Source organism: Gossypium hirsutum, chromosome D04 (assembly GCF_007990345.1).
Source record: "Gossypium hirsutum isolate 1008001.06 chromosome D04, Gossypium_hirsutum_v2.1, whole genome shotgun sequence".
Taxonomy (NCBI): Eukaryota; Viridiplantae; Streptophyta; class Magnoliopsida; order Malvales; family Malvaceae; genus Gossypium; species Gossypium hirsutum.
The window spans coordinates 42,015,917-42,043,028 of NC_053440.1; the positions used below are offsets into that span (position 1 = coordinate 42,015,917).

A 27,112-nucleotide genomic window follows, 5' to 3' on the forward strand; every position below is an offset into this window, starting at 1 on the left:
ACATAATGAGTCTGGTGGTCAAGTATTCAGATTTAAAGCAAGTTGTCCTAATTGTGCCTCCAATGCTCGAATGGAGGATGAATTCCCTTGTACGATAGCTTCCGTGCGAGTAATATGCTCCCGCATTAATGCCTCAAGAGTTGGTAATGAGTAAGAAGTAGAAGCTTGAGTATACGGGTTGTGGTCGATGTCCTTGAACATGCTGATTCAGTATTGAATAGTGTTGTGGCTGCATTAGATTATGGTGTGGATGTGTCTGGCCTTGTTGTGGATGCATCTAAGTGTGCTGATTGTAGTTCTGCTGTTTTTGATTGTAATTCCCTTGTCTGGGATTATAATTGCCCTAAGTAAACGTATTCCCATATCTGAATGTCGCAGCATTTTGTCCAACATTTTAAGTTCCCCAAAACTGTTGTTTGCATGCAGAATTGTTGTAAGAGTTACCATAAGAATTGTTTTGGATGTTACTTATATAACAGACATTCTCTGCATGTTGTGGACAATCTTCATAGCTACAATTGTCACTACAAATCTCCTAACAAAAAGTAGGAACATCAACTTGCTGAGCAACTTGTATAGGTGCAACGCCACTAGTCCCTTGCATATTTTTAATCATGTTTGTGAGAGAAGAACCTTAGGCACTTAGTGTGGTTATTGTATCAATGCAATAACTCCTGGAGTAGTTTTTGCTTGTGCAGCTCTGGAGATAGGGTATTGATAATCATTCTGAGCAATTCTCTCAAGAATTCTCATAGCATCATTATAAGTACAATCCAGCAGAGGTCCATCAGCTGATGTGTCAACAAGATTCCTTATATGTGAATTCAGCCTATTATAGAAAATCTTAATTTTGGTTCCTAGTTGAATGTCGTACATGGGACAACGTCGAAGTAATGATTTATAACATTCTCATGTGGTGTGAATATTTTCATCATCTAGCTGATGATAAGTAGTAATATTATTTCGAAAATGAGCATTCATTGTTGGCGGGTTAAATCGCAAAATAAACTATGTTGCTAGTGCATCCCAAGAAGTAATTGATCAGGCAAGTAGCCCAAAAACCCAAGTATGGGATCTTCCCTGTAAGGAATAAGGAAATAATTGCATCTTCAAGGCATCATCAGGAACACCTTGTTGACTAAAGGAGGCACAGATCAATAAAAAGGATTTAAGATGCTCTCTCGCATCTTCATGTGGTAGTCTAGCATATTGTCCATTAGAATTCGGTATTTTAAACATTACTTACTTAAGTTCAAAATCCCCAGCTTGGATTATTGGCCTAACAATTTCTGGATGTAAATCATCTAAGACAAGCACGACAAAATCTTCTATAGTCCTATTTTGTATGTGAACAGCTTGCGACAATAATGGGTTATTAACATTTTACTCTTGCATCGAGGGTATGGCTGCATTGTTCCTCGGTAGAGTCATATTTCTTCGTTCAAAAAGTCTACTCTAAACAGTCCTTTCAATTTCAGGATCAAAATCGGTAAGAAAATTCGATTTGCTTCGGGTCATAAAAGACCTAAAATAAAGTTTAGGAAATAGCAACCAAGAAGAACTAGTTAGTTAATACTAAATAATATATAAGGAAAATAAAGTGCAAAAATAGACAAAAACAAAAATAAACATCAAACAAACGCCATTCCCGGGAATGGCACCAAAAAATTGATCGGTTGTTTAACATCACAGCAACAATGTGCCAGCGTACACTATCGATGCAAGTATAGCAGACAAATGTGAGTCTATTGGATACCAACCACAGGAATGGGTGTCTTTTGTCTATTACTGTCGGTGCAATTATTAGATATAAAGGAGATAAATTGTGAGGATAGTTGTCAATGCAATAACTTGAAAACAATAAAATAAAATATGATAATGATAAATTGGGATCCCCAACATGAATCTTCAGTAGAATACTAAGTGCTTATAAGGTATAAAAACATAGGTGATTGTCGAGGCAATAAAATTCAATGTATATCTTACCAAGCGTCACTCCTCTATTTAATCTGAGACTTAAACATGCACATTAACCCACCTTCCGATGATGGTAACAGGGAACTATTAAGAACAAGTGGACTAAATTCCTCTAATCCTCACTCAACTTCCATTGTAATGCTTGTTGGCTCGAATTGTCACTACACTTTCCAGTGTCAGTGACTGATATAACACTTCCATGTTAAGAAACATTCAAAACCCAAGATTAAAAAATAAAAGCAAGATTTAATAAGATAACATTTAACCAAGAATTCATGTGTACTTCCATGCATATAGAAAACAGAGAGTAATCACCAGCATTTAGAAAGAAATAAGAAAGAATCAAGTGGAGAATACTATTCCTAGACAACTCGACTGAATCTCTCTATTCCCTCTTGTCTCGCACTTAGGTCTCCACTTCAGAAGCTAGTCTGCATCTAGTTTTTATGTTGGCTCACCCGTGAGAGGCTTAAGCTGCCATGGCCACAAGCTTCAAGGTAGGAAGATGAAGGTGATGATCGAATGAAAAAAAAACTCCTCTTTTCTTCTCACATCAACCTTTTATATCTTCCTCCAATAGTACAAGTGTCCTTCCCTCAGAATTATTCTCTCCTTGTACGTATAGGTTCATTATACCATACTAGACAGCTCATGCAATTTTAGTTATTATCCGGAAAACTGTCAAGTGCGGCGACAATTCTAAACGCTATGTGGAATTAACTCATGCAGTGACATTAATGCAAAAAGATAGCAAAATTAAGGATAAAATAGGCTAGAATTCATTGAGTTATAAAATCCAATTTAATAAGTTGAAAATACTAAAATATATACTAAGGATAACTAAATGGAAACAATTTAACCAATAAGTAAGGAGAAAAACCTATGTTCTTTCTAGTGCTATCACATATACTGAATAGATCAGATTCATATGCAATTATTCCTACCCCTATCCGCTATGCACCATCTTTGGCCATCCCAACACACTGTTAAGGGTGTCCGATGCCCAACCAACCCTACACACCATAGAGTGCCTGTATGACACATTTAGAGAGATGCAGCCTAGCTGCTAGACCGAAATGCGACAAAGCACCAGATTCATATTTATACGCATTGTGGCTTAGCCACTAATTCAGATCAGATTACTTCCTTCTTCAAAATATCCCAACCTATGCAAATGCAAATTACAAATATCCATAACATGTGTTCAATCATTCCAATTCATTTCACAAATAGATAATATAGATTAGTATCAGAAATAGTCATCACAGTACACATTTATATCATCCATAATCAGTTTTAGAGCATCAGAGAATCCTTATACAATCAAATTCAAATAATACATGCAATGTGGAGGTCAGTGCTCGTGTTGGACAACACTCATGGCCTCAGAAATAAGATTCAGATCCTATTTACATGCCAGACGGCTTCGCAAATGCCCATGTCTTTGCTCGTGTGGCTTACACGGCCTGGACACACGCATATGTCCTCTGCTCGTATGGTTCTAAATCGAAAATAGTGAGTTACACGACTAGGACACACTCCTATGTCCTTACCCGTATGGTTCACACGGTAGGGCACACGCCCATGTCCCTAACTGTGTGGTCCTAAATCATAACAGTGAGTTACACAGCCTAGACGCACGCCTATGTCCGTTGCCCGTGTGAACCCTGCATTAACATGGCCATAAATGGCCTGGACACACACCTATGCCCCTTACCTATGTGGCTTAAATTTGATGAACAGTGAGCTACATGACCAACCACACAGCCAGGGACAAGGGCCAACCACACAGCCTGGGCACACGCCCTTGTCCCTGGCTGTGTGGTGTCGACAGCCCATTTTTCAGCATCCAAATTTCCTAAAATTAAAGGTTTTTGGTATGCAGTTGAAGAGATTTTGAAGCAATACCAACGTAGAGGATCTTTGAAGCCTAAAACTGTCATTCAGTTACTCAAATAAGCCATTTAATCGAAAATAATTCCCAATTATGCGCTTAATGCCTATGTCGAAAGTTTCGACATGGAACCTTCTACGAACCCTATACTTACTGAAAATTCAATGACGATCACTGGAATTGTCGAGTTGCTATTCGCTACTTCTGCTATTCCCACCTAATAGGGAAACAAACGATCGTCTATCAGAGATTTTCACAACACGCCACATACTCAATTCAAAAAAAGCAAATTACGAAAAACAAAAGGGAAAATCGCGAAAACGCACGAATTGACAGTGACTTACTAGATAGAGTTCCAACCGACGACTAACAGCAAAATTTCAACTAATCTCGTATTCTTTACGACCACGATCAACAAAAATTAAAAGAAAAGAAAAAGAACGAATAAGAGGAAAAAGAAAAGTAGCGAAGAAGATGAGAAGAAACTAACGATAAATTAAAGTGGAGAACTAACGTTAATTAAAAATTAATTTCCAGGCAGATTTCTAGCATTTTCCAAAAAGGTTCCTTATCGTCCTCTCCAAGACTCGAACATGAGACTTAACAGAATACAAAGACTTAACCAGTGAACCAATAGGCTCATTCTTGACACAAGTTTACATTGAATTGAACTTAACTATGTAATGCATGGATAATGGTTATTTTTAAAATAATAAAACTTTTAACGATGCGACTCGAACTCTAGACCTTAAACACAAAAGCAAAGCACAGAACCACAAATACAGAAATTTAATTACTGTAGAATCTCATGATTAAATTCTCAAAATTTTGGGGCTTTACAATTTAATATGCAAAATCCTAAATTCATGCTTTCGTTGCGCTACTCTGATCATCAAGTCATCAGCATAATTCGTAAATTGAATTATTAACAAGAAAATATTCTAAAAGCTTAAATTGAACATTCATGTAGGTGATAATGTATTTAAAACTGTATATTTGAAAAGATTTTAGAAGTCGTTTTATTTAAAAACAAATGATTATATTTAAATCGTAATGTAATAAAATATTGTAAAACACCATGTTTAGGAAGATTTATTAAAACATCATGTGTGTCTTCATAAAATAATCATCATTTAATTAGTTCACAAGCCACCTACTGTTTCGTAATTTGTCCAATTTTATATTCCATGCAAATTAAGCCCATGATTAATTTCTAAATCACACATAAAACATATAAGACTTACCGCAATAACCAGCGGTTCTTCAACCTGCACTTACAAGTTAGTCGAACAATTACTCATACCATGCATCAAGCATTCACAATCTATCATTCAATCATCTATCTGAAGCAGTAATCAAAGTTCCAAATCAAACCAATTAAAGAGTCCGTAATGTCCAATTATAACCAAACAATTATAGCAAATTATAATTCTAAATCCTAGTATTTGCTCCCACATTGCCTTCCTCAATTGGATTTGAGAACACATCATCATACCAAGGTATAGTCTCATTATGGATCACTTGGATGACTTACTTCCCTACATCCTCACAAGCTAAATCACTGCAATGATATAAAAGAGTGGGTGAGCTTATGAAAGCTCAATGGGTGCTTAAACATACTATAAATAAACATATCAGTCAGGTTAGGTGAAATAGGCATACTTAAACGATTAATTTTTATTAAAGCTCACACAAGATGATAGTTCAAACAAATTAAACGGTTCACATAGAATAGGAAATTCACATAAAATAACAGTTCATATGAAATAGTAGTTCATGCATAATAATAGCTCACTCTATATAAAAGTTCATACAATGTAACAGTTCATTCAATATAATAATTCATTCATACCACATCGTAACTCTTATATCTTAAACAATGATAAATTGACATTTTTGAGATAATGAAACATATAAGGGACTCTACCACTACACATTAGATAAACGGATCTCCTTATAATGCCTCACTTTTGGACTCAAAGAGCCCTACGTTGTCTCCGATATAAGTGCAGCACAAGTGCTCACTCTCTGACACTCTCGACTCATAGAGCCCTACGCTGTATTCGTTGAATGGAGCTATGCTCGACATTCCCTTATTCTCCAACGTTATCTCTGGCCATAATGTTCATCACAATAATGAGGGTGAGCACTCACAATCCTTTGGCATGCCAACTATATCCAATGGTTCCATAATGTCACAATGCCAAAATATCTCTTTAACACATTCACAATATTCAGTATAATAGGGCTCGCAATTAAGCAGAGCTCGCACATTATAACACAGTTCAGAATTCAAAATTCCTAATAGAGCATGGTTCGCAAATAATATAACTTTCATGCAACATATATTGCACACATAACACAGTTCACATATCATTCATGTCATAGCTCACATAAATCATTGTTCGCATATTTTATTTAGCATAAGGCACACAATAGCTAAACTTACATATAGTACAACTAAAAATCTCACAATACACAGTTTGACAAATTAATACAGTTTGCCATATTAATACAGATCACCGAATTAACACAATTCGTCATAATGATATAACTTTCCAAGTTAACATGGTTCACAATAGAACACAATACACAAATATAATTGGCTCATAGTATGGTTGTGCTCGCACTTAGCATTTCACGATAATATAATTTTGCACTAATCATAGCTTGCATTACCGTAGAGCTCATAATTCACATACTAGTTCATGGATGCATAGATGTACATTATCAATAAAATTCACATGTTATAAGAGTTCACACTATGTTTTTTTATTAGTTCGTACACATTACAAAACCCATACACATAATTATATGTTGTATATACACATACCTTTTTAGTACATCGGCTTGCCTTTAATATTATGCTCACACACACATGCAGTAATTAAATGCACAATTCACACACACTTCTCATGTCAAGTACATGGTTTACAGCTACAGGCTTGCTATTTTATTCCTATAACTACATGCGCGTTTGAAATTCATGCATTTGGTTCATTAAAATCGCACAACATGCATACCCTACACTCAAACAAAATTGCAATGGTTTGCACCAGGATAAATGAAGGTTCGCATATGTTACATTAGTTTGCGTACTGGAGTTTAAATGCAGTATATTAGACCACTCACCTTAGCTACCATTGCTTCAACTACCATGCTCAAGTAAGTTTTTATTTGCATTTGTCCATGCTTGTAGAGGCTCCCAAATGAATTGACACTTTTCATACACATAAAACACATTACAAATGCATTACAAATAGCAACAAACACCATTAAACCATTCCAAAATCATAGATCAAAGCCTCTTAACCTCTATACCGAAAAGTTAACTAGTTTTTCCAAAATAGGTGTTTAACCACTCTAATTACATATCCAAACCATCAATTTTATCCAATTACACCGATCTAATTTTATCTGGAAAAATCAAGCTTATGGGATTTTTAAAAAAGGAAAACATTCAATTTGCTTAAATTCATTAAGGATTTGTTAAATTAAGACCAAATACATTTTAATTAGATCAAAATGAGTTAGAAATTACTTTAAAACCAAAGCTTAGCCAAGAAATACGAGATCCACAATTTTCAAGTCAAAAGTCAGGCTAATATATTAATAAATGCCCATTTCCTAAATTATTTGCGAAAATGGGTCGCTTTTAAAAATAATTAAAAGTATAGACCGAAAACCCAAAAACGCGCTAACGTGGATTCGTTTTCAAGGGATAACCCAGAAAAACGCTTCCACGTCAATGCTTTTTTCCTCGTGTCAGGCAAAAGCACACTGACATGGACGCGCTTTTTCCCGTGCTCGAACTAAATTTTTCAAAAAGTCATTTTTTCAAAATATTAAAAAAATAGACCAATTTTTTTGAAAATTGACGAGATTAAGCCTTTATAAATACCTAAAGTAGTAGGATCATTTTTTTTTGGTGCCACCAATTAATGTGAAAATAAAACTTACAAAACAAATCTTTATATAGACCCAAAGTCTCATTTCCCTTGGTTTTTTAAGTAATGTCGATATGAGATATGTGTATATATAGAGTCATGAATAGGCTTGCAGCTTGTTCCTAGACAATGTGGGATTCCTTCATCTTTTAACTAACAACATGAGATTAAAGGCTAGACTATATTTTATACTTTTTTTACTTATAGAGTTTAAATTTTTTTACAAAAGTAAACATTTGTTACATTATAAATGATATTTTTAAACTCTATAAGTAAAAAATATATATATAATATAATATGAGTATAGTAAAATATTAAAAGAAATAAATATTTAAAAAATTACTAATAGTTGAGTGATCATTTTGTAAGTTTTTATAATTCAATAGCAAAAAAATAATAGTTAAGTGACTACTACTGTATTTTAATCTAGATATAAGAATATGAAAAATAATTATTATATCTTATGTATAGTATATATTTCTATAAAAAAAACTTATTTAGCATAATTATATGCTATGTTTAAATAGATTATCTATCTAGTCAAAATACATCCGAAATAAATTTATCAGCATTCATTACGTGATGAAAATTAAATTAAAATTAGGATTAAAAAATTAATGAGTATAGTAAAATATTAAAAAATAAATATTTAAAAAAAGAGATATCAATTTCTTAAAATTACAAAAAAATACTATTTGAATACTAAATACTCACTATTTATTTATTAATCAAACATTCATAAATAAAATAAAATAAATAAAAAAATTAAAAGTATAACTTCTAAATTGAAATTGAATAGAAGATTATTGCATGCACAAGTTTCATATGTGCAATTTGTTCTTCTTTTGTTAATGATCCTTTTGTATATGCTAACAATTCTAAAATACAACAAGGTTAAAGATCTAAAAAGATAATTTTATAATATGAGAAAATGTTAATAAAATATAAAAAATCGAAATTATTTTGTAAAAAAATTTTAAAATATAGTGTAGCATTTAATCTTATGTTGTTGGTTAAAAGAGGAAGGAATCTCACATTGTCTAGGAACAAGTTGCAAACCTATTCATGAATCTATATAGACACACATCTCACATCCCATATTGCTTAAGAAAACAAGGGAAATGAAACTTTGGGTCTATATAAAGATCTGTTTTGTAAGTTTTTTTTCCATATTAATTGGTAACACCAAAAAATAAAAAAATGGTTTTGCCACTTTGGGTCTTTGTAAAGGCTTAATCTTGTAAAATTTAAAAAAAATGGTTAATTTTTGTAATGTTTTAAAAAAATAACCATTTTTGAAAATTTAGTCCAAGCACAGGCAAAAGCGCGTCCATGTCAGCGCGCTTTTGCTTGACATGAGGAAAAACGCACTGACATTGAAGCCTTTTTCTGGGTTATCCCTTGAAAAGACATCCATGTCAGCGTGGTTTTGGGTTTTCAGTCCATACCCGTAATTATTTTTAGGAGTGGCCCATTTTCGTAAATAATTTCGGAAGAGTTCGCATACCATAAGTGAGAGTTTGCACACCACACTTTGACTCTCTAGATTTCACAATTTATGCTAAAACACGGCATACAAATGCACTCACTTGTAACTCAACACAGCTCGTCCAACTAGACAACTTTTTGCTTGCCTTTATCCCGGTTTGTTGAGGCTCTACCAACGTTTTCAGCTTTGCCCAAAAATATGCATATTGCTAAACATTCAAAACAATCTAACTTATCTCTTTGCGTTCATACAACAGCTCTCCACTCACATATACTTATTTGGCTTATTTCGTACAATCTATTTCGCTTAATTTCTTTTGTTTTTTAATTTAATTAAATCATTAGCTTCTACCTCCTGACCCCCTAACTTGTGTCTGATTATAAATCTAGACCGATAATTTAACTCAATTTTATTAAACACTACTTTTCTCGAAAACCACCATTCATCCTCATTCTCAAAAGACAACCATTTAATTCCTTCAATTACTTAAAGATTTTATTAAATAGAATTTGTAGACCATTTAATCTCATCAAAATATACTAAAAATTAAATCAAAAACACCTCTTACACTGCACCAAAATAGGTTTTTAGTGGCGTTTTTTTTTTGCCTTTAGCGGCGCCTTTTAGCGCCACAAAAAACGCCGCTGTTGACAACGTCGCTAACATTTGCGAAGTTTTTAGAAATAAACGCCTCTAAAGGTCATGACTTTTAGCGGCGCTTTTTCCACAAACGCCGCTAAAGGCCAGGACCTTTAGCGACGCTTTTTCACAAACGCCGCTAAAAACATGACTTTTAAAAAAATTAATTAAATAATATTTATTTCTATCATAAATATTATATTATGTTTTATTTTTGAAATTTAAACTTTGAACTATATACTTTTAAGGATAAAAAATATTAAATTAAAATTTCTATTAAAATTTTATCTTAAAGCTAAATATAAAAGTTAATGAATTTAAATTAAGAAAATTAAAACAAGATACATTCTATATTAGAATTACATAAGAAAATTGTTTACAATCTATATTAGAATTAAATAAGTTTTGTGACCGCATTTAGTAGAGTTCGTTAATCTTAAAGATATTTCAAAAGACAACAATTTCGCAAAAAAGGGTACAATATTTAATATAAGTGCAACAACAAGTACGTTATTTATCATAACCTTCTCCAGGCTCTATACATCCTCCAAGCTGGAAATCCATCTCAATTCTGAAATCTTAAACTTCAAAACTAGTCATCAGCATGCAAAGAACGTGGCTGTATAACTGCAGCAATAAGTTATGCATTTTGCTATACACAAAAAAAAAAAGATGGGTCTCAAACAGCTAACTAAATCATACCAAGTCCTGTTTGTTGGGAAGTTGCATTTGAAGGAGGCAAAGATAACACAATGGTCTTCTGAACCTCCTATAAACAGAATCTCCAGAATTCTTTAAAAAAGACCTCAATTATTTTGTTTAATAAACCTTCCAAGAAATTAAAATATTCATAACAAATCACGCAACTCATCGAGAAAACAGAAGCAATATATAAGTTTACACACTGACTGAGTTCTGCTCCAATGGAAGGACTTCGAGAAATAAATCAAGAATGTCGTTATTTTCAGAATCATTTACAAATCGTGAAAGCGCCCAGACTACAAGCGTACGAATTAACAGAACCTTGTCCACCACCCGAAATTTCATTAACTCTATCACCTCATCCCATAGTTCATCGCTCACTTCTGAGTCATCGGGCAGCCGTAATATTATCTGTTTATATATATACATAATTCCTAAAATTCAAAACGCTAAAAAAGATTTAAAAATCAAAACGCTCACTTCTGACCAATTTTCTTGGCAAATAAATGATCATTTATCATAAAATTTTAACATCATGCACTCGCAAGTCCCATTACATCTAACATAAACATAAAACAGTAAAAGGAAGAAACAAAATATTATTTTCTTATCCTGATAAATCATAAAACAAAAGTTACCAGAAATGTACATTCAAAGTCCAAATAAGCAAAAGGAAAATAATGCAGACCATAGCATACCAAAACTTCATACTTCCCAGGCTTTAAAATCTATCATTGCTATATTAGATGGACACATGACATGACGGCCAAAAAACATAGAACAAATAAACTTAAGATGATCAATGTAAAAACCCCATTGTTTTAACTTAAAGGAGAACCACTTTGAAGTTTAACTATAAATCTAAAATGGAAAAACTGAAAAGAAAAGACAACATAGACTCCATATCCAATGAGGTTAAAGAGACAAATAAAGAGGATTGAGGCAACAAAAACAATATAATTTTTCCTTTTTAAGAAATTGAAATTTGTCCCACATTAGAAAGAAATATGAAAAATGCTCAAATAACTCAATGTGAAAGTGAAAACTGAGAGCTAAAGCTAATCTTATAAAATATATATATAATATAAAAAGTTAAGAAAGTAATTTTGTGATATATGTGTCTTTTGCATAATGTGATATGTGTGTGTGTACAAGTCCAAGTAAAAAAGAAACCTGAGTCTAGAGCTGAAAATTTTTATTTGCTGTCATTGAAAAATCTTAGGAGGATGGTGATATATGAAGCAATATTTCTCCCTCTAACTCACAAAATTTCAGAAGCATAAGAGCAAATAGAAAAGCCAAGAATACATGCCTGCGCTTGAGTGTGAGGAGAGGAATGGCAACTTCAAATGAGTTAAAAGTGAACAAATATCAATTGGATGCAGAAACTAGTAGTTAATGGAATAAGCAGATTACCATGTCAACATTGAATCGTTCAATCCCAACCAGAATCTGTGGTGCTAGAAACAGATCTGCTTCCAAACAAAGTCAACAGGCCATATTTATGTATTATTCAGAACATTTCAAAATAAATAATTTCAGATATTTCTTATTCTACAGTACATTAGGAGTGAACTTCTAAAAGGGTTTCATAACAAGCAACAGAAGATGATATTAGCTAAGTCAAACAGAACTTAGATCTATGGCTAACTCATTTCATCCGAAATCCAAAGGCATATATAGTTTAGGGGCAGAATGGCATCTAGATGATGCCTGATTTACATTTTCTTAATCACATATTGCTGTAGGAAACACCCCCCTCAAAAAAATAAAAATAAAAATAAAAATCAAATCAAATCAAACCACATTAATTCAAAGGCATGTATAAACAGGAGAGAATGAAACTAACCATGGAAACTTCATCTCCAGTTGCATATTTTCCAGCATGATCTTTTAACAGCTTCTCAAGCACTGAAACAAAGAAGCATTAATCAAATCGATATGCTAGATCTATTAGAGGAAACAATAATCCTGATGGCAATTAATCTTAGTAAAAGAGTAAAAGTAGAAAACTATGAAACCCAAGAATAACTTGAAAATTGTAGAACAAAACAAAAAGGAAAATGAGGAAAATAACATTCTATCTTTACCCTTTGTTTGGTTAGTAGGAAAATGTGAAACAAAAAGAAAATCAACAAAGGAAAACCCAAAACTATCAACTACTTTTTTCCTACACTTCCCACTTGATTTAACCACACCAGATGAAGGTAAAATTACACCTGAAGTAAACGAAAGCATAGCTTCTTCGTTGCTCCCTCTTGAATTAGGCAACCTCTTCTTGTTCTCCACGAAGAACAAAGAGTTTCTTGTGAACAAATTCTCATTCCCACTTCTCTTACTCTTACCAAAATTCAATATCTCTCCGAATTCAAGTTTCAACAAATGAGAAGATGAATTCCCATTCCTCACACTGCTACTCTCATCAAAGAAGATGAATCGTCTTTGGTGCCTCCATTTTAGGGGGAAATATGGGATTTTTTTCGTTTTTGGGTTTTAGGGGGGAAATTTGGGGAAAAACCAGCGCCAGTAAAATGAATTTTGTGGCGTTTTTATAAAAAATGCCGCAAAAAATTATTTTATTTGAAATAAAACGACACTGTTTTGTTATATAAAATGGTGCTATTTTTTTAAAGTATAATTATTTTTTGTGGCGTTTTTTATAAAAACGCCGCTATTGCTTACTTTTTGTAGCATTTTTCATAAAAACGCCGCAAAAAATTATTTCATTTGGAATAAACGACACTGTTTTGCTATGCTAAACAATTTTTATTTTGTCTGCTAAAAATTATTAGTTAAGTAATCAATCACTCACATATCGAATTTCTATTAAAGATTGAGACGTTAATCATGATTTTAAATTATTCTTTTCCGATCTAATCTCCATTTTATTAGAGATGTTTTTTTCTAACTAAAATATAATTACTATTATTTTGCTTTTATTTATTTATTTATCAATAAATAGTTACCTATCCATATCAATCTGTTGCTTTTATTTATTTATCAATGTTTTTTAATCTAATATTTAAATATATAAATTAAAAAAACCCAATTAATCTAACCCCTAACCCCTATCTTCTAAACCTTAAATCATAAAACATAAACCCTAAACCCCTAACCTCTAACCTCTAACCCCTAACCCCTCTTTTACAATTATATAAGAACTTAATTGATATATAAATTAAAAAATACTAACTAATTTAAAGCTTAAACCTTAACCTGACCCCGAATCTCTAAACCTTAAATCATTAACTCTTAATCTCTAACCTTTAACCCTTAACCCCTAACCCTTAAACATTATTTAATATAAATTAAAACACATTAATTAATCTAAACCCTAAACCCTAACTTGACACCAAATCCATAAACCCTAAATTAATCCCTAACTCTTAATCCCTAACCCCTAACCCTTACCCCCTAAATTACAACCCTTAAACCAAAATCCCTAATCCCTAATTTCATAATCTATAAACCTTAAAATTGTAACTCCTAAACCGGCCTTAAATCCTAAATTAACCATATACCCTAAACCATATATATTAAACCCTAAACTATAATGATAATTAATTAAATATTTTAAAATTAATACTATCGTATCTTGTACAATTATATATGAAATTATTTAATATATAAATTAAAAATCAATCAGTCATGTACCCAAAATATTTTACAATTATTTTCAATAATAGTATTTTAATTTTTCCATTTTTAACAAATATTTTTCTATGTTTTTTATAAATAAAAAACTATTTCTACGTATCATTATTTCAAATTTATCCATTTTAACAAATATTCAATTAAAAATAAATTGAATTTTAATTAATATAAATAACCAAATTAAATAGTAAATAGACAGATAAAATGTTTTTGCGGCGCTTTTTCAAAAGCGCCGCTAAATCCCGAGCATTAGCAGCGCTTTTCCAAAAAACGCCACTAAAGCTTTAAGCGCTAGCGACGCTTTTCCAAAAACGCTGCTAAAGCTTTGAGCATTAGCGGCGCTTTTTCAAAAACGCCGTTAAAGCCTCGAAAGGTCAAAAAAACGATGTCGTTGGGCTTAGGTTTTTTGCGGCGCTTTTCTAAACAACGCTGCTAATGCTCTTTTTAGCGGCGTTTTTCAAAAAGCGCCGCTAATGCTCGATCTTTAGCGGTGTTTTTTGAAAAGCGCCTCTAATGCTTGATTTTTAGCGGCAATTTTTATCCAAACGCCACTAAAAGCCTATTTTGGTGTAGTGTTAGCTCTTTATTTCTTCATTCACCATTTTTTTGTGCAAAAGATAGCTTTAAAACCATGAATATTTAATTTTCTTGCTTAGATCTATGAAAATTCAAATTAAAAATACCTAATAAAAATATAATGCATAAGAAAACAATATATTTACCTTTAATTCAAAAACATCCATGAATTTGTATTGATTGACCAAAAACGATCTAAGTTTAGGTGAGAAATTGGAGAAGAAAGAGTGATTTTCTTACAAAGTTGAAGGAATAGGGAGTGTTTGGATGCCAAGAAAATATAAAAAAAGGTTCAAAAGTTTTTGAGAGAAAAATTTTCAATCTGGATCTAACAAATTTTAAAAATGAAAAATAGATGGAGAGAGCTTAGGCTGCAAGTGACTTTAATAGCCAACCAATTTTTTTAAAATTGGGCCATTTTCCCTCTAAGCCCTCTCATATTTCTACCTTCTTCAAATAGCTCCATTTTTAACTACTAGCCTTAATTTACACATTTAACCTCTACTTTAACCACTACTCTAATTAGTCTCTATTATTATTTATTATTTTTATTTTTACTAATGCCTCGATTATTAATACCATAATTATTTATTTTAATTATTATTTTTACTACTATTAACTAATTCTTTATTGTATCCTATTTTAATTTCAATGACACAAAATTTGATTTTTCTCTCAAACCTATAATCTAATGTCCAATTCTACTAACTCGGTTTACAAGATGTGACAAGATTAACAAGATCTCTTTCTTCCATGTACTATTAAAAGTATGGATCATCTTAAATCCACCTATGAAGGAAGCTATGAAGTCTACAACAAGCTAGAACAATCCACCCTTGTCTTTTGTATACTATATTAAGGTGGTATTATTAATATGAGATTTTTTTAGAACCAAAATTATCATCTAAACTATATTTTGAAACACTGAATGTATTAAATTAAATAGTTCAAGAGTCGTATTTAGTGTTGTGAAGGGCAAGTCTCAGTAGCTAGATCTGATTATAAACAAACTAAATTGATTGGAAAAATGACATATGGAAAAGACTTTCATTTATGTTTTCTTCAGATTTTGTAAGCCATTATGAAGTATATATTCTACAATTTTAGGACACTTTTCAAGTTTCACTAAACAAAAGTATATATGTGTGTGAGAAAAGTCCAAGTGAAGATTTTCCTTTTTCCTTCAAAGTAATTCTTTAATTCTTTCTTTTTCTTAAGTACTAAATGTTATTGCTGGTTACTCTTCATATGTAAGCTGGAAGCTAAGGATTTTGGAAAATACAGAGGTGTTCTATCTCCTGGTAAGTTTGATAACTTTTCATGTTAAGACTAACAATGATATGAAGTCTATGGGTAGTAAGTTACGAATAAGAAGCCATGCATGGAGATTCTCTGTAACTGAAATGTAAGCAACCTATCTGTAAATGGGTTTAATGGTGAACGCATGTTCTAGACGCAATTGTTGTTGCTAGTTTGAACTGAACGTCTGAATATGGAGCTAGTAGTTATTGTTGGTGAGTCCCTAATATTGACTCCTATAAGGTTTTTCTAAGAAAATCTATTGTAATTGAAGTTCTAGAATTGGTGAATGAATTCATGATTGACTACTCAAGATGTATGTATTCTGGGAATAGATCTTTTTTAGTTTAGAATGTAATGGAATGTGTGTGAGTGCATGCGATTCTGTTAAGTAACTAAGTGTATGTGCTTGGAATGTACAATGTGAGGTGTGACTGCATTGATGTGTGTGAAGCATGATTTGAAGTGTACTTTGGTTAAGGAAATGAGTTAGCCTACATGACTATGTGTTTATATTGGATATGTGATGTATGAATGGAGATGTTTGGGAAATAGGGATGTATTTGAGTGTGAAGAGGTTGAGTTGTGAGTTGGTCACCACGGTGGCATACATTGAAGTCCATCAGAACAGTAAAAATGAATTATGATATGCAAAATTTGAAGAAAGTCCATAGACATGGCACATTCTGGAAAGGAAGAATAAACCACATTTATACTAGGGTTCTCTGCGTGTCCCAAGGAAATGATGGAAAAACTTCACGCGATGTAAGTTTAGGTAATTCCATATCACAAATACGTCAGTTATGAGATGCATGGGTGGCATTCTATTAGCCTTTATAGCTTACTCTAATTTGGCCTTTTATGGCGCATTTTGTTAGCCTTTTTTTCATTTTATTAGCCTTTGTGGCATTTTGGATGACCTTTGTGGCATTCTATTAAAATTTTGTGACATTTTGATATGGCTTTTATGGCATTCTGTTAACTTTGTGGCATACTCTGTATATTACCTCTTTGCCGTAATATGTATGTCGCCTTTGTGGCGTACTCTTTCTAGCCTTAATGGTGTATTCTGGTAAGTCTATGATAAGGATATGATCTTACTGAAGCTCTAATGTGAAAGGTCTTGTGATAAAATGAATTAAGTCTTAAGGAAAGTTCTTAAAAAGAAGTATGATTTAGAATGTTAGAAGAAGGTATCTGTCATGGTTATCTGTCAGATTAGAATACAGGCGTATTCGATGAAAGAGTTTGCCATTTTTAGTAATTGTGCTACTAAAGTGGAATTCTGAGTTATTTGATATTCATTGTATCAGTATAGTATGATAACTTGTTTTGAGCTTTGATGGGATCTGATCTATTCACTATATGAGAATGTTTGAAGTTGAATTAGGGTATGGTCTAAATTATAATTTGATTTAGTAAGATTAGTATAGGTATTCGCTAAAAGTATGAATAGTAAGTGGTATCTTCCAAGGATGATTATTTGTTCGAGATTTATTGTTGGAAGTTATTTGAAGAGAAAGAGAAGGTAGTTCCAACTAACAAGACTTGAAGTCAACCAAGTAGTAGAATGAATGAGAACATGGTACGAATGGTAAGTGGAATATAAGTATGATAGTATACAACTAACACTATGAAAGTATTCACCAAAGACAAAATAGGGAAGTCCAAATATTCAAAATGAATGACTTATCAAGAAAAGTTAAAAAGGTAAGTCGTGTTCATAACTCACCAAGTTCCTCTGAACCTACTGGTGTTATATTTATGTTTCAGGTATTGTCGCGTCAGTGTAAGTACTTGAGGAGACGATTCCAGGAATAGGCCAGAGTAGCAGCAAATGGGGATACTATGCGTACAGTGAACGTATAGGAAGGGTTGATGTTTTGAAACACTATACCCTTAGAGTTTGCCTTTTGTAACTTATGAGTTGTAATAAAATTTGAGCAAGACTGATACAATATGTTATTTGCAATTTCCTCCCTTTGTTCTTTAAATACGAAGCTTTTAATCAAGATTGATATGGAGTAATGAGAAATTTCTTCAGTAAAGAGTTTTTGTCAATTGTTTTGAAAGTTCTTTTAAGTTTTTTGTGAAGTAATACCTGAAACCTAGACTTGGTGAATCAAGTCGAGTCTAGGATGTTACAAAACTTAACTCAGAGAAAGAATTATGTTAGATCATAACCATTTTTATAATATTGATAACTCTAAATTATATAAATTTTTAGAACACCTTTTTGCTTAGAATTTATGCAAATCCTGAGTATTTTGATAACCAATTATGTATTTTAGTACATATTGGGAATGTTGGCACAATTAAATCAAGATTATAATTTTTGAGTAATTCGGTGCTAAATTAACATAGTTCTACTCTATGTTCCTGCATTTCGGAAATTTCATAATTTGTCTTATAATTCCTGCAGCTTGGTACACTGACTTGTTAAATGTACAAAGCCAGTATGAGAGGCACATGCACATGAATTGGACAACAATCAGAATGGGATGAAAAGATAAGGCATTTGGACTCAACAAAATTATTTTCACCTAGCTTGGAAATGGGTTGCTGAAAGGAACATATATGCCTTCTACATTAGAGCTCAAACCATCCATTAAGGTGGAAAGAAGCCCAATTTAGGCAATGACATGATAGAGTGGCCCAATTAGCTTTGAAATAATTATTTAAGGGTCCTTACATGTGTAAAAAAAACTCACAAATCAGCCCTATTCAAACTCTATAGTTGCCTTCTAATCCATGCCACAAATCAAGCAATAATCAAGCTTGAATCATGAAAAATTCAAACTCTTTCTCCATGATTTATGGTCGGCCATGCATGGGAGATTTCTAAAAAATGTTCCTGCTATTTTTAGAAAACTCTCAAGCCTTCTCGCATGTATAAATACCACCCCATTCACCTCTCAACGCATCCCTCATCCCATAATCAATCATTCATTCTCTTCTCTCCCACGCCTAGCCTTCCATTTCCCTTCATTTTTCCCATCCTTTCTTTGAGAGTTCCCTTAGTAAGTAGTTCTTAAGAGAAAATCTCTCTTGGCCGACCACCTTGAAGAGTAATTTGTATCGGAGCAGTGACGGAAATCGGAGGAAGCCACCACGGATAGTTCTCGGGAAATCATCGAATTCATCTCAAAGTTTCTTCTTCCTTTCTCTTTTAATTGTTCTTAGTTTATAAACATGGTTGCAAATTATTTTATTTCTTTTTCTTTAATGATAATCACTTAAATTTGTTTCAGCTAGGATGGTTACAATGCCTTGATTCGATTCATTCAATTTATGTTTATATTGTTCTGTGCCTCAACTGTTTATGCTACCAATTAAAATCATTCATGTTGTTCACGCATTAAGATATGTTTTACTGCATTAGAATTAATTGCTTAATCCGAACCAAATGGTGGTTAATGGACGTAATAATTGGAAGATGCATGTTGAATTTATATACGAACAAGAATAAATTAAAGGTTCATAATAATTCCAAAAGAACACTATTAGGATAACATTAGATTTATAACACTATTAGGATAACATTAGATTTATGTAATTAAATTATTTCAAACCTAACCCGTCCCTGTTACTTTGCATAAATTCTAAGGAATCCTTAGTTAAATGGTGACATACAAATATGCATGTTTTTCCTAAGTGACAAACCTAAGATCTCGAAAGAGCTTATGATTTAGATTCCAAGCTCATAAATGATCGAGTTGCCATAGAATTTTTTCGAAACATTGTTAAACATTATAAAGAATGAATTGAATTAAGAGTTGTGATTGTTTTAGCTTATTCATGTTATTGCTATTAAAACTTGTGAATTGCTGCTAAAACATTTCATTGCATTTATTTTATTTAATTTCATTTGCATATTAGTTGTTAATTTAGTTAGAACATCCATCACCTCAAATGATTGTGTTTTCTTAACCAACCTATAAAACATTAATTTTACAATTGTTGATGAATAGATACCGTCCTTGTGGAGACAATATTTTTTTTACTTACTTATTACTTGATAACGACTGTGTATACTTATAAATCCCGTTGCGAACCAAATATGCAAATTAAGTTAAAAATAATATAAAATTTATAATATATAACCTTTATAAAAAAAAATTTATAAAGTGTCCAATTATTTTTATAACACTTCTTATAAATAATATAATTCTTTGCCATAATTTTAGAAGTTATTTATTTATTTTACAAGTTATGATTAAAATCATATAGCATTTTCTAATGAATAAGCATATTATGTTTATAATAGCATGGAAACATAAATAAGTTATGTCCACACTTCTTGACCATAACATTTTATAAATAAAATATTATCACTTTTATAACGTATAAATCATTTTTATAATAAACTCTTTAACGATAGCTTTAAAAAAATATTTAAATAATATAATTTTTTTGTTATAAATTTATAAAATACACAAATTATTCTTATAATATAATTTTTTAGATTCATAATATAATAAATCTTTGCCCATAACCAAGCAATTATATACCTTAATTCTTACAATATAAAAATTCATAACTAAACTTGTAAAAGAAGATTTTTTAAAAATTAAATTTGGTTGTACTCATATAAAGGAGAAAGTGTGTGGCATGACTCACTTCCATGCCCAAAGATCCCAGCATTCAATTACCTAAACCAACAAAACATATTCAATGAATGAATAAAACTTTCTTGCACTTTGTGATTATAGCAACTTCCTTCTTTTTCATTTTAAAATATTATATTAATTAATTAATTAATTAATTAACGAGAATTTATTTTATATTTTCGAAATTTTTGTGTAAAGGGTAGAGATGGATATTGAATCCCCCGTGAGTTTCACCGGAACCTTGGCTACTAGTGAAAAATTGTACTTTCACTGGTGTTCACTTGAGGAAACTTAACTGAAGATTATTAATCCAAACAGATACAATGGTAAGATTGTATCAAAAAGTAGGGTTGAGCAAAAAACCCCGATCAAATCAAGAAACCGATTCTACCCCTATCAAAAAGTACCCAAAAACTCACGGCAATGGAGTATATAATCTGATACATGCCTTAAGGTACATATTTCCCGTATCCAGTGGGGCAGTTTATAGAAAATGCATACGTTGTTGGTGCATGGATATAAAAAGCTCACCTAATAAGCTCCTTTTGAAGGGCAGCTCCATCCTTGGTTCTTAGACGAGAATTAGCACCTATACTCGAAAACCATATGTTTCACTTCGTCCAAATGGCTTCCCTTGAGAGAGTCAGCTGCAACACCCCAGCTCAAAGGGTCGACAACTCCACCCTTAGCAGCAGTAGTGGTGCAAACACTCCCCAAAGAGCTGCTTTGGTTACCATCTTGAGGGATTGTCTCCATGTTAAAAATTGTAGAAAATGATGGAAATGATAATGACCCAAAACAAACTTGATCTTCTTAACCAAAATGTGTTGTTGATTGCTTTGACAGAAGAAAGAGAAGGGTGGTTTAAATAGGGAAGAGAAGGAAATAGCTGTCTGCACCACTCAAAGAAGAATTGGCTTTTTTCTTTTTTTCTTTTTCAGAATGCAGATTGCAGAATTGACTTTTAGATATACCTTACAAGGTAAAAAATATTTTAGGAAACAATTTTATAGGAGGTATAAAATTGTGACAAATGGGTACTCTAATTATTTGACACATCATTCTTATTAATATTAAAATAATGTGTGGGTCTTACTATTAATTACTAATATTTATAATATTTAATAATAATTTAGTTTGATTTATTTTTAGTAATATGATATTATAATGCTTTATTTAAAAAAGGAAATTTTTAGCTATGTTCATATTATAAATCTTTTACATTTGGCATTAAGGTAATTTGACACATGTACATACCTTTTTTGTGGCTTATTTGTTTTATAAATTCTTTAAATCATATATATATTATTGAAAAGTACAAAATATTTAAGGAAATAATTCTAGGTGGAGGTCTAAAACTGTGAAAATTAGATACCCTAATTACTTGACACATTATTACTATTAGTATTAAAATAATGTTCGAGTCCTATTATTAATTACCAATATTTATAATATTTAACAATAATTTAGTTTGATTTATTTTTAGTAAAATAATATATATTTATGATATTACAAAGTTTCATCTAAACAAGGAAACTTTTTGACATTTCACATTATAAAATTTTTACATGTGGCATTAAATTAGTTGACACATTTTCATACTCTTTTTGTCTTATTTGCTTGATAAATTCTTTAAATTATATATATATATTACTCTTAGGAATGATGGAAGTAAAAAATTGAATTTTAAAATTTTGAAAACTTAAATTTAGTTTTTTTCATTTATATTTTGGAAAATAAAAACTTAAATTTTTGAAAGTTTTGGAAAGAAACTCTACTCAAGAGAGTTGTTGGGTAAATTGAGTCATGTCTTTCATTTCCAAACTGAAAGTCTTTTATAGAGGGCCCTTGCCTCTTTACATCGTCCTTGTTGAGGAATCTGACCCTTTACATTATTATAAATATTTTTTCTCACCCTACACAATTGTTATTTTCCAGACTATTATTGCAATTACAGATAATACATAATGTGTATCTTTGTCTTTTCTTTTGAGAGAATTTTCGTAGAGAATCGTTACTGTTCATCTTCATCTTTTCTTTGCAAAGACTCATTACTTCCGTCTCCGTCTTTTGTCTTCTTGTGAATCTTTACTGTTTGACTTTCTTGTTTATGTTTGGAACAATTTCTTTAAGTATATATGAAATCTTTGAAGGTTGCGGATTATTTCAAAATAATTATCTTCTTCTTCTTTCTTTCTTTTTTTTTATGGTTTTGGTGATTGTCACTGTTGTGATGACATATGCAAGATTCACCGTTTTGATTGATGATGTCGAAAATATCTCATCTTTTGAGTCAGAATCCATTAAGCTGAGCATTTCATTCATAATCTTTCTGTATTCTTTTTTTGGTTTTGACATGAGCCAACAATGTAGTGGCAGTTGATTTGGCTTGAAGAAATTTTGCAATAGTTTGGTATAGAGCAGTAGACTTGCATAATCTTGGTTGTTGAAATAATCAATCCAAATACTTGGAATCGCATTTTTCGTCATTAAATTTGTGCCACCATTTTGTTATGAAATTTCAAACTAACAATGAGATTCTCATGTACTGGCCCTATTCATAAGCAAAATTCTAGGAAACAATCCAATAAATACACAATTATAAAAAGAAATGGATTGTTTTGTATATATGTTTTTGGTTTGGTTCTGGTTGGAATTTGTCAAAAACTTAGGCCATAAAATTTGATTTTTTTTCTGGTAGGATATCAAAAGAAGATATTCCATATCAGTTCCACATTCTCGAAACCAATTTGGGAATTTGTATTGGGTGTCATACTTGAAATATATGAGCCAGGAATGCCTCATATGTTGACTGTTCATTAGGAAGGCATTGTACCAGACCGTTTGGTAATCCCAATATGTGAAATATGGGTGGTAGTCTATTTTGGTGGCAAAATTGGCTGGAAATTTCTTCAAGGAATTTGGGTTTTCAGCCCAATCTCTTGGTAAAAGAATTTTAATTATTTGGGCTATTAAATGGGTGATAAAACTTGGATCTTTGGGTCTGTGTAGTATTTGAAAAATATTGATCCAATTTGAACCAATATGTTTTTATAATACTGTTGAGATTTTTGAGAATCTAGTGGCTTAAAATGTCATCCATTGAAAAGTTCTTTTACATGAAAATGTAGAGGTTTTTTTTGAAAATTCTTCCTCCATAATAATTTTTTTAAAACATTTATTTGGAAAATATTGTGAGGATTTTTGGATAGCAGCCTGTGAAGACACTACTACTTTTGGGAAAACATCCTGGAGAGATGTTTTTTTAAAAATATTTTTGAGAGATTTTTATTTATGTAAAACAATATCTTTATTTTTTGAAATCTTTGTTATTTCAACAACAATTTGTTAAGAGGAATTTCCTCTTTTAATGTAGAAAATGCTAATGCCACTTCTGGGGATTGAGAAAGGGTCTCAATCCTTTTTTTATTTGTAAGCCAATTTAATTTGGATTTTATGCTTCCTAAAAGGATGCATTTTTGGAGGATTTTGACGATGATGACGATCTCTCATTTTCTTCTTCAAGGCAAATTTTATACCATGACTTAATTGATTTTGAATGACATTTTTGAATAAGACAAAGAATTAGTTTCTTCTTTGATGTACTTAATATCAAAATCAAATATGCTCAAAATTTCTTGTCATCTTGAAAAATTTTGTTTTGAGGCAATATTTTGGACGTCTTTTTGTAAAACTTCTTTTGCTAATTTTCAATCAATTCATAAAAGAAATTTTTTATTTAATAAATCACTTTGAAATTTTGTAATACATAAAAAAATTGATAAAATTTCTTTTTTAATAGTACTATAATTTTGTTGAGTTGGATTCCAATATCTGGAGGTAAACTGGAATATTTGCTCTTTTCCTCCATTAACTTGTTTTAGGATCCCACCATACCTTATTTCAAAAGCATCTATTTCTACTCTTTTGGGGGCATTTGGATCAACTAAATGTAAATAAGGAAGTTTAGTGTGCCGCCCCAAACACGATCGGAATGGTCTAACCTAAATTTCAAACGTCACATTAGCCACCAAAGTGACCCTCCATCAAAACACCACAAAACACACTATTCAACCAATCACACCTCACACAGTTATTCATTTAAATATGCAAAATCCTAAAGTCATGCTTTTGTTACTCTACTTTGATCATCAAGTCATCGGCATAATTCGTAAATTGAATTATTAACAAGAAAATATTCTAAAAGCTTCAATTAAATATTCATGCAGGTGATAATGTATTTAAAATGCTATATTTGAAAAGATTATAGAAGCCATTTTATTTAAAAATAAAAGATTAGATTTAAATAGTAATGTAGTAAAATACATTATCTCCGACGTTATCTCCGAGCATAATGCTCATCAGAATAATGAGGGTGAGCACTCACAATCCTATGGCATGCAAACTATATCCAATGGTTCCATAATGTCACAATGCCAAAATATCTCTTTAAAACATTCACAATATTCAGTATAATAGGGCTCTTAATTAAGCAGAGCTCGCACATGAAAACACAGTTCACAATTCACAATTCCCAATAGAGCATGGTTCGCAAATAATATAACTTTCATGCAACATATATCGCGCACATAACACAGTTCACATATCATTTATGACATAGCTCATATAAATCATTGTTAACATATTTTATTTAGCATAGGGCACACAATAACTTAACTTACATACTCACAAAACACAGTTTGACAAATTAATATAGTTTTCCATATTAATACAGATCATCAAATTAACACAATTAGCTATAATAATATAATTTTCCAAGTTAACATGGTTCTTAATATAACACAATACAAAAATATAGTTGGTTCGCAGTACAGTTGAGCTAGCATCTAGCATTTCACGATAATATAATTTTCCACTGATTAGAACTTGCATTACCGTAGAGCTCATAATTCACATACTAGTTCATGGATGCATAGATGTACATTATTAGTAAAATTCACATGTTATAAGAGTTCACATTATATATTTTTTATTAGTTCCCAAGCATTACAAAACCTATACACACATTTATATATTGTATATACACATACCTTTTTAGTACATTAGCTCACCTTTAATATTATGCTCACACACACACGTAATAATTAAATGCACAATTCACACTAAAAATGTCAAAATAACATCAATTTTTCTAATGATTCTCAAAGAAATCTATCACATCTAGGTGAGTTATATTATTAAGATCATTAAATTTATCACCCTCCTAGGCATGGTCAGTTTTAGTATTACAGTGAATATCTTCATCTTTTTTCTCCATTTCTTCATTTTGGGATATAAAATTTGTCTCCATATGCTTTCCCTTCTTTTTAATGGATGCTTGATAATGTTTCACTAAATGCTCAGACGTACGACAAGTACGTGACCAATGCCCTTTCATACTACATCGGTAGCATATGTTCTTAACAATCTTTGAAGGATTATTTTGACCACTTCTTTCTTGTCTTTCATTGTTATTCTTTTTTAGGTGGTTAGAAGTATCATTGTTATGACCACCATGATAACAATTACTAGTACATCCTCGACCACGTCCCCCACTACGTCCACGACTACGTCCGCAACCTCTATATTTTTTATTTTCATAAGTATTATGTACTGCTACATTCACTTAAGAGAATGGTGCAGAACTAGTGGGATGAATTCCATGATTTTTCATCAACAGCTCATTATTTTGTTCAGCCACCAAAAAGCATGAAATCAATTCAGAATACCTTTTAAAATAGTTTTCACGGTATTGCTGCTGTTAGAGCACATTAGTAGCATGAAAGGTTGAAAATGTTTTCTCTAAAAAGTCCTTATCAGTTATATTTTCTCCACATAATTTTAGTTGAGAACTAATTTTGAAAAGTTCTGAATTGTATTCACTTACAGTCTTAAAATATTGCAACTGTAAGTGCATCCAATCATAACAAGCTTTAGGGAGTATTATCGTTTTCTGATGGTCAAATCATTCTTTCAAATTTTTCTACTGCTCAAGAGGGTCTTTCACAGTGAGATATTCCACTTTTAATCATTTATGTAGATGATGACGGATGAAAATCATTGCTTTTGCCTTGTCTTGATTAGATGCTTCTTTATCTGCTAATATAGTATTTCCTAAACCTTTAGCATCTAGGTGAATTTCAACATCTAACACTCATGACAAATAAATTTTCCTAGGATGTATAAGGCCACAAATTCAAGTTTTGCAAGATTTGATATTATAATCACTTGAATCAAAATAAAAAAATTAGTAAAATAATAAGCATTCTCAATCGTAAAATAATTCAATTATATAAACCAAATTTGCTAAATAATAATATGTATC

General features: G+C 31.5%; 1 long non-coding RNA gene across 2 annotated transcripts; it reads right to left on the reverse strand.

The window, feature by feature from the left end:
- Positions 1-10,642: 10,642 nt before the first annotated feature.
- On the reverse strand, positions 10,643-13,178 carry LOC107899354 (uncharacterized). Of its 2 annotated transcripts, XR_001684651.2 has the most exons (4): positions 12,868-13,178; positions 12,498-12,559; positions 12,065-12,120; positions 10,643-11,059 (listed from the first exon to the last, which is right to left on the reverse strand). It is a non-coding gene; the product is annotated as an uncharacterized lncRNA (long non-coding RNA). The 2 variants fall into 2 exon arrangements; XR_005912015.1 differs by having other exon boundaries at positions 10,643-12,120; positions 12,868-13,177.
- Between the last annotated feature and the right edge of the window lie 13,934 nt (positions 13,179-27,112).